The sequence below is a fragment of the Saccopteryx bilineata genome, chromosome 6 (genome assembly GCF_036850765.1).
Source record: "Saccopteryx bilineata isolate mSacBil1 chromosome 6, mSacBil1_pri_phased_curated, whole genome shotgun sequence".
In the NCBI taxonomy this organism is placed as follows: domain Eukaryota; kingdom Metazoa; phylum Chordata; class Mammalia; order Chiroptera; family Emballonuridae; genus Saccopteryx; species Saccopteryx bilineata.
The window spans coordinates 185,120,044-185,129,066 of NC_089495.1; the positions used below are offsets into that span (position 1 = coordinate 185,120,044).

Genomic DNA, 9,023 nt, shown 5'->3' on the forward strand with positions numbered 1-9,023 from the left:
CTGGGCTGGCTTTTTCCCACCCTTCCCAGGTCTGGGGGAAGTCCAGTGTCTTGCTGCTCAGCTTCCAAGAGCAGGCTGCCCTGGGAGAAAGGCTACATCTTCCATCTGTTTAAAGGCCCAAAGAGAGAGAGGTAGACAAAAAGCCCAGCAGAGCTCCTCCATTGATTCAGCCATCACTGGTCTCCTAGATGCCAGGCACTGTCTTTGGTGCTGAGTTACTCAAGTGGGTAAGACAGGCACAGTCCTTCTGAGGAGATTAGGACAAGAAGCCAGTAAATAGCCAAACGCGTCAATCAGGTCACTAGAGGGAGCCCTGCAGGCCTGCGTCCTGCTGCTTTGAGGCCTGAGTGGGGGCTACGGCAGAGGGTCTTTCAGCTGCTGCGGCCACAACCTTCTGTCCACTGTTTGGTAAGACTCTGAGCATCACCATCCACGTTAGAAGAGTCTGAGGTGGTCCAAATGCCACTGGAGAGCTGAGGCAGAGCTAGCCCTGAGTAATGTCCCAACTTGTCCCCACAGCAGGACACTGGTCTGCCCTGTTGGCTGTCACCCACTCTCTGTGACAATGGCAGTCTGAACTCTGATACCTGAGGATGAACAGAATGGAGGCTGAGTCGCTCCCACAGGAGAATGAGAAGGAGGAGGGGAAAGCACGAGGTCTCCACCCAACGCCAGTCCTGCCACTCATTTGCCTTCTCTCTCTGAGCCTCTGTCTGCCAAGCTCTAGAATGAAAGAATGAAGATGACCCCTCAAGCCTCCTCCAACTCCCAGACTCTGACGTGTGCTCCTTCCTCACTCACCCACCCACTTCCCTCCCCGCCAGCAGCGTGTCTAGCACAGCATTCGTAATTATAAATGTTTCTGGCGCCCTCTTCCTGCTTGGCAACTGTCAAATCCAGCAACTCAACCCTGGCTGGTTGCTCAGTGGTAGAGCGTCGGCCTGGCATGCAGGAGTCTCGGGTTCGATTCCCAGCCAGGGCACACAGGAGAGGCACCCATCTGCTTCTCCACCCCTCCCCCTCTCCTACCTCTCTGTCTCTCTCTTCCCCTCCCGCAGCCAAGGCTCCATTGGAGTAAAGTTTGCCCGGGCACTGAGGATGGCTCTGTGGCCTCTGCCTCAGGCGCTAGAATGGCTCTGTTTGCAACAGAGCGACGCCCCAGATGGGCAGAGCATCGCCCCCTGGTGGGCATGCCGGGTGGATCCCAGTCAGGCGCATGGGGGAGTCTGTCTGACTGCCTCCCCGTTTCCAACTTCAGAAAAAAAAAATACAAAAAAAAAAAAATCCAGCAACTCATGGGGTTACCTGGTCTACCACAAGCAGGACTTCTGGCCCTGCATGGAGGTGTCTCTGTGTAGATTTGCGTGAGCATACATTGCTTTAAATCAGCGTTTTTCAACCACCAGTTCACCAGAAATTTTGTGCCAGTCCATGAAAGAGTTAACCACTTGGATGTTGTATAAAGATTATAGAGTCTATAATCATTGGGTCTATAACATCATACGTCAGGGTGATAAACTCTTCACGGACCCACATAAAATGTTCTGGTGGACCAGCACCAGTTTGCGGACCGGTGGTTGAAAAACACTGCTTTAAATCATCTCAAAACCTGACTTTGGGCGTGAATTTGACAGGTGAGGTGTGTTTTCCTATTGGAAAAGCAAGCTGAGCAGCAGCGCAAGGTAACCCCACGGCACTCATGCAGGACCAGAGGTAAAGAGACTCTGACAGATCAGTTGAGACACTTCCTGCTGTGGTCAGCAGCATGAGAGGTCCCTGTCAGGGCTTAGGACCCTCACAAAGCAGAACCTCAGCCTGGTGGGGTTTTCACCTGGCTCGCAGGCCTGGCGAGTCTGTCACCCGTAGCTGGCTCACCTTCCTCCAGGCAAGGGATGCTGAGAGAGAGACACAGAGAGCTGAGGGTTAGCGGAGGGCTTGAGTTAATTCATCAGTTTAGTGGTCTGGCAGTTTACAGAGATGTAGGCAGAGAACAAAGAACACGAAATGGATAAATAGATTGCCAGAATATGTGTAAATGTCCAAGAAGCATATGAAAAGATGCTTCACCCCTCAACCACCAAGAGAAAAAAGCAAGGGAGAATGGACCACATGAGGTAAAATATCTCCAGCATTTGCAGAGCCAGGCGTGTTGGGAGACAGACATTCTCCTAACCCGTTGATGGAGATATAAAATGGTCAACATTCTGGAGTCCAACTTGGTACTATTAGCAGAGCAATTCATTATCTAACAATTATTTTCCTGACGACACACTCAAGACAAAATCACAGTATGTATGTAAGACAGTTTGTTGAAGGCAGAATATTGTCCCCTTCCCTCCCCCCTCAAAAAAACAAAAACAAACAAAAAAAAACAACCCCAACAGAAGAGCTTTGGTCGGTTAAGTCAAGGGTATATACAGAATGAAATGCAATACAGTCATTAAAAATGCTGGTCAAATTCTACATTATTTGACTTAGAAAGATTTCTCTATTATATTGTTGGGCAGCAAAATAGCAAGTTATAAACCAGCACAGGACAACGGTCCCACTTGTGGGAATTGTCACACAATGGGTGTGAGTTCTGTGGGCAGTGAGCCCCTGCAGGAGATGGCCACAGTGCTCCCCTGCCATGGAGATAACGGGAGGGGTTTTAATTTTCATCTTCATGCTTTTTATTCCAGGATGGTTTGAATTCTTTACAAATGATTGTGTATCATTTTTATAATCAGAAAAATGTACAATGGAAGCGGTTTCCATTTGGAGAAGAGAGAATTCAATGAGACACAAAAGCATGCAGGCATTGGAGGCTCTCTTTGTGCCTGGGTGGGAGGTGAAATAACTCCCCCTTCCCCGGGAGAGCAAGGACTCACTCACCAAGGCCATCCTGCCCACCCAGCACGTGGGGCTCCCCACGTGCATCTCCCCAACTCCCCGCCACTGGGCCCAAGTCTGCTCACTCCCACTCCTGCCAAATCAGAGGCCTCCCTGCTCCACCCCAGAGCCCTACAAGGACAAGGCAGCCAGAGGAGACATGCACAGGCCTGAGAAGTGGAGAGCAAGAGGGCAATCCTATGGCCAGGCGGACTGGGCGAGGCCTCCGGAGCCAGACAAACTGACCAATGATGCATCAGAGAATAAAGGACCCTGTCTCATCAAACCATCTAGCCCTCAACTACAATCCTTAAAAAAACCTAAAAGTACCCTGGTTGGGTAGTTCAGCTGGTTAGAACATTGTCTTGATACTCCTAGTTTGCAGGTCCATCCCCAGTCAGGGCACATAGAAGCAGCAACCAATAAATGCATTAAATAAATGGAACAACAAATCAACATCTCTCTCTCCCTCCTTCTCTCTTTCTCCTTCCTCTCTCTCTCTCTCTCTCTCTCAAATCAACAAATAAATTTTTTTTTTTTTAATGCAGGGCATGTTTATAAAGCCCATCTTACACACAAGGCCGGACAGAGCCAAAGGCCCCAAACCTGTCTTCTGGCACCCACCCCAGTGATAGGATAAAAAGAGGCCCACCAGGTGACTGTAGGTTCTGACTACCCTGAGCAGTACTCAGGCAGGTCAGCATCCCTGGAAACTGAGGTCTTTCACACCACCAAACCCACACATCCCCTGACAGCCACAGTGGGTCACAGCCTGGCAGAAAAATACAAGGAGCAAAGGAAAGTGTCACCGAGTCAGAAAAGTGCTTCCATCCCAGCCCAATGCACGTGCCCCCCAGACCTGGCCACGAGGAATCTCAGCCCAGCATTCGAATTGCACTCTCTCTTTACCAGTGAGATGTAGGTGCTAGAGTGTCCCTCAGAGACAACAATGGAGGCAGAGGGGTCCCCCTGTAGAGTCAACAGGATGTGCTGACGGATTAGACATGGGGTGCGAGACAAAGAGAGGAGTCGGAACCACTCTGAGAGTTTTGTCCAGAGCAACAGGAGACAGGACTTGAAATTTACTCACATTTAGCCCCCCAGGGCACCCTCTGCTGAAGGATCAAGAGAAGAGGGATCAAGAGGCAGGGGGCAGCCAGGCCCAGCAGCCAAGGACAAGGACGTGAGCAGAGCTATGAACTCAGAACCCCTCAGCAGACAGCAGGCGTGAAGCCTTGCTTTCAATACCTCGCCCAGGAAAGGGTCAGGGGACCAGCCCTAAGGCACACCGACACTCAGAGACTGGAAGACAGACGAAGACAGAGCAGCCAGTGAGGCTGGCAGAGGCTTCAGAGCTGGACCCAGAGGGCAAACAAAGAAAAGGTATCGGCTATGAGAAGAGCAGCCTTGAAGAAGGGCAGAGGGTGGGGGGATCAAAGCTCTCACTGGGTTTGAATGAAACCAGAGGAGCTGGAAACAGGGAACACTTAACTCAGAAGAGATTTGAGGTACAGGAGAGCAGAGACATAGTATGGTGGTGGTGGAAGGGAATGTGGGGTCAAGATTAGCCCCTTTGTTTAAAGATGACAGAAATGACATCCAGCTATAAACAGCTTGCTGGGAGGGGGCTGGGGTCACAGTAGGGAAAGGGGACAGATGCAAAGGGAAGTGCATACACGGGAAAGCGAGTTGGGGATAGGAGCCCAGACCATGGAAGGGATTGCATTTGTTAGAGAATTTTGCTACTTTTTTCAGCCTGGGTGATGATTAAAAGTAACTCCTAACAAAGTGTGTTCTGCTGGCCAGGGTCATGTGCAGAAGAAACACTCAATAAATATTTGTTGACAGATTGATTTTCAAGGACTATTCCTGCTGAACTTGAACATGCCGAGGTGCGCTTATAATTGGAAGCCTCTGGTGGCGTCCACCTGGTGAGCCAAAGCCCTTCCACACTGTTATCCATCTCGGGGGCGCACTCCAGCCAGCCCTCGGCCTGGCCCCGATTTAAATTATCACTTCGACATCAGTCGGGCCTGAATTAATGAGATTTCACTGCACTCGCGGCTTTAGGTTAAAATCAATGCTGTACTCAAAGGCTAGTCGATGAACACTGGTTGGGAAAAGCAGAAACTTGTAAACAACATTCAGGTTTGTGGGTAGGATGTCCACTGAGGCCTCCCTCCACCTTCCCGAGCTGTTCCCTGGCTCCCTGGCACACCTGAGATGGGCAGGTCAAACATGCAGACCCAATACCTATCGCTTTGTCTTGGGGCGAAGCTGAGCCTGTTGCTGTCAAAACCAAAGTCCCCTCAACAGGGCTTGCTAGACAAAAAGTGTGCCCATTAGGGCGGGGCTTCTCCAAGCTCAGTATGGGCGTGAAGTGCTCTGATCTCTTTAAAGAGCTGAGACTCAGGCCCAGGTGGGGATTGAAGATCTCCCTGTGCCCCTGGCCTGGTTGGGGAGCACTTGTGGAGTGACAAAGCATTTAGGATGCACTGACTTCCAGAAATAGCAGCCAGCACCTCAAATGCCTGAACCGATAGGACTCTCATTATCTCACGTACCAAGAGGTCTTGCAGAAGGGCAGGGTCAGGGACCACAGGTCAAGGGGACCTGCCATTCCTAGCAGGGACCAAAGTCCTTTCTTCTCTTTGGTCATGCATCCCTAGAGTGCAAGCTTTGTCTCCAGGCTGTTTCTGTTACAAGATGGCCAGTACCACCCTAAGCATCACATCCAGCCCCAACAATGGCTAGCCAAAAAAACAAAAAAAACCCAACCATCTCAGTCTTGATGGCCCTCTTTCTTTTTCTTTTTCTTTTTCTTTTTTTCTTTAAATATTTTATTTATTGATTTTAGAGAGAGGATAGACAGAGAGAGAGGCGGGAAGAGGAGCAGGAAGCATCAACTCCCATATGTGCCTTGACCAGGCAAGCCCAGGGTTTCAAACAGATGACCTCAGCATTGCAGGTCAACTCTTTATCCATTGTGTCACCACAGGTCAGGCTTGATGACCCTTTTTTTTAAGACATCCTTTCCCCAAAGGCCCTGCCTCATTGGCCAGACTTGAGTCACTTGCTCACCCCAAGCTAGCACTGGCCACAGAGATCGGAAGGTCAGAGCCGCCCAACTCTAATCAGAATTTAACCTCTGCATGCGGGTAGTACTGTCTCCCTGGACACATTGACAACTTGGAAGAGGGTGGGCACCCACACCACACAGAGGTCCCCCTAGCAAGATTGAGGAGTGGTGGCCAGCGACTCCTCCTGTGGTAACAGCTGGTATATTTCAGACTGAGGCTGGTGAGGGGGCCACCCTTTTCTGTGAAAGGCAGCTGAGGGTAGAGGGAGGGAGCCAGACCTGAGCCCTGTCTTCTGATTGTCAGCCTCCTGTTGCTGCATAGGACCTCCTCCTTGCTCAGATGAAGAGCCCTGTGGGAAAAGGGGACAGTCGGACATGTTGTACCCACCTGAGGGTTCAGTAAAAAAAAAAGCAGGGGCCTGACCTGTGGTAGCGCAGTGGGATAATGCATCGACCTGGAACACTGAGGTTGCCGGTTCGAAACCTTGGGCTTGCCTGGTCAAGGCACATATGGGAGTTGATGTTTCCTGCTCCTCCCCCTTCTCTCTCTCTCACTCCTCTCTCTCTAAAAAATCAATCAATAAATAAAATATTTAATAAAAAAAAGCAGGATCAAGCACTAATTATGGTTGCAGGGCCTCACTTACCACAGAACTTGGACTGCTAATCTTAAGACAGATGGCTGGTTTGTTCACAAAAACAAACCCTACATGGCATTGGGGGACACTGCCAAGGAACAGGAGAGGCAACAATTTTACTCAAAATCAGAACCTGTATCCAGCTGTGCCTCCAGCTGCCTGTGCTAGCATGAGACCAGACGAGGCCACCCAACACAGCCACCATTTTTCTTTGCCAATGGGGCCTGAGCGTTGGCCCTGGAGTCTGACGTCATAGAATGCAAACACAGCCAGCCCTGTTCCTGCCTCCCCCTCAGAGCGTTATGAAAGAAACAGCCATAGGAGAAAAGTTTATTTTTCCTGAGCTCACAGATGATCACCTGACGTTGCCACCAAAAAAAGATTATTTTGCATCAGATGGCCACCAGCTCCCCCTCCTTCGTTCACACCCACGCCTGAACCAACACCGCTGACCTTGGTGGGGAACAAAGGCTCTCTTGGCAGACGGCAGGTCTGGGTGGCCTGCTCTGGTGTTCTCAGCTAAGTAGAAGTTAGAAGTTGAACTTCAATATCGTTTCCACTTGTACCCACTTCAAAGTTGCTTTGCAGGTCGTCTTCATCTGGCTTGTGTTCTGTGAACCCAGCAGTGCTTCTCTGGAAAAAAATGCCCAGATCAGAGACATTCGTCGGAATGGAAGGTCCCTGTGCAGTATGTTCCCCCTGGGAATTACTGGGTAACTCACTCGCCCCCCTGGGCTGACCATCCCTGAATCCCATTCACACCACTGCATCCTGTCCTCTTCTTCCTGCCCATGTTTGTCAAACTCAAGGCTGCCGATTCGACCTCCAATCCCTCCCTTTTCCAAATACACCCACCAGGCCCTGCTTTGGCCCTGACTCAGACTGATCTCCTCGGACCTTGGTAGGACCCTGTTTTCCATCATCGCCCAGACCATGCACAGAGATCCTGCCCCCCCCCCTTATAAAGTTCTTAGCTCAGACAGGATGCTCAGGTCTGAGCTGTGCCTGTGACTATGTGAGTACTGTTTGTCCATCATTTATTGGTGATGCATAAGACTTTCATGCACGGCTGGCGATTTCCTCTCATAAACAGATGCCCCAAACTTCCTTCTCCTCACTCTGAGCTAAACCCCACATTTGGGCCATCTGTGTGGAGGCGACAATTCTGCGGGGGCAGCCTCATGTGGGGGAAGAAGATGTGGCCAGGGCGAGCCGGGCTTCAGCCCTCCAGCAGATGGAAACTTCCAGGGGACTTTGGGCGATTTCCCCCTTGACAACATGAGAAAAGGGAACCTCTGTGACCCCTCCTGCCTGCTTGTCCCAGCTGTCACAGAGGAAATGGAAGATGTGACTGGTTTGAAAATTATAAACTACGACACCCACCTGGAAAGGCAGAAAATGACAGTGGCTGTTTTAAAAGGCACCCTCTAGGAAGACTCTAGTTCTAGATGGGCATCCTCAGTATTACTTTGATGACTCTGGAGAGTCGAGGCAGAGTGACACAATAATAGCGAGCAATTTCTTGCAAACTACTTGCAGGCTGGACGCCATGCTAGATGCTTTCTGTGTGTTAGCTCCCAGCATGCTCACCGGGCTTGGAGGCTAACCTGATCACGATCTCACAGAGAGAGCCTAAGAGCGCAGGGGCTGTATCACATCACCACTAATGAATGGTGTGCCCAGACTTGCCCACTGCATGCGACCCAAGTCTTAACATCACGTCTGACCCAGAGTGGGCCCTGCTTTCCCTCTCTGCAGGAGATACTGAGCAAGAGCCCTGGTGCTCTGTGACCCCTCTGGGCTCAGACAAGCTCTGATTCTTGGAATGAAACTTGGTGGAAAGCAAACTGCAAACTCTTTAAGGCAGCACTGCCTGACAGAGCGTCAAGCTGCTCCTTAGCTGGGAGATTTCTCCCTGCTGCAGAAATGGGCCATGAAAGAGAGGAGCTTCCTGTTGCCCACTTTACGGCCCCGGATGTGCGTGACAACTGCGTCTATCAGACTGGTGACTACGTGGAGATAAGTCGTTATTTGGGAAGCTTTTTTAGGCTAATTTCCCCTCTCCTCCTGATTCTTCCTATTTTTTTATAGGCTTTTTGCCTTACTAGGCTCTGATTTTCAAACCTGTTGTCAAGGCAACACTTGATTTCTGTCTTTGCACGCCAGTGTCTCAATGGGGGTCTCCATAGCAACAAGAATACCTTCCGTTTTCAAAGTCAGTGACCTCCCAAAGCTTTGTGGAACTTGTGGAGATAAATTACGTTCAGGCAACTTTTTTGCCACAGCAACTGATTTAGTACCTAACAAGCCTAACTGCTGACATCTGTAATGGTTAGCTTTTTCTGCATAACAAATAATCCCAAAAGTTGGTTGCTTCAAACAGTAAGCATTTAAAATTGCTCTAAAAGCCAGCTGGCTAGTTCTTCAGGTCTCAG

The 9,023-nt window shown here is 50.2% G+C and overlaps 1 long non-coding RNA gene across 1 annotated transcript; it reads right to left on the reverse strand.

The window, feature by feature from the left end:
* Window positions 1-6,185: 6,185 nt before the first annotated feature.
* LOC136309251 (uncharacterized) lies at window positions 6,186-7,538 on the reverse strand. The gene is made up of 3 exons (XR_010726269.1): window positions 7,444-7,538; window positions 7,042-7,221; window positions 6,186-6,300 (listed from the first exon to the last, which is right to left on the reverse strand). It is a non-coding gene; the product is annotated as an uncharacterized lncRNA (long non-coding RNA).
* Window positions 7,539-9,023: the final 1,485 nt, after the last annotated feature.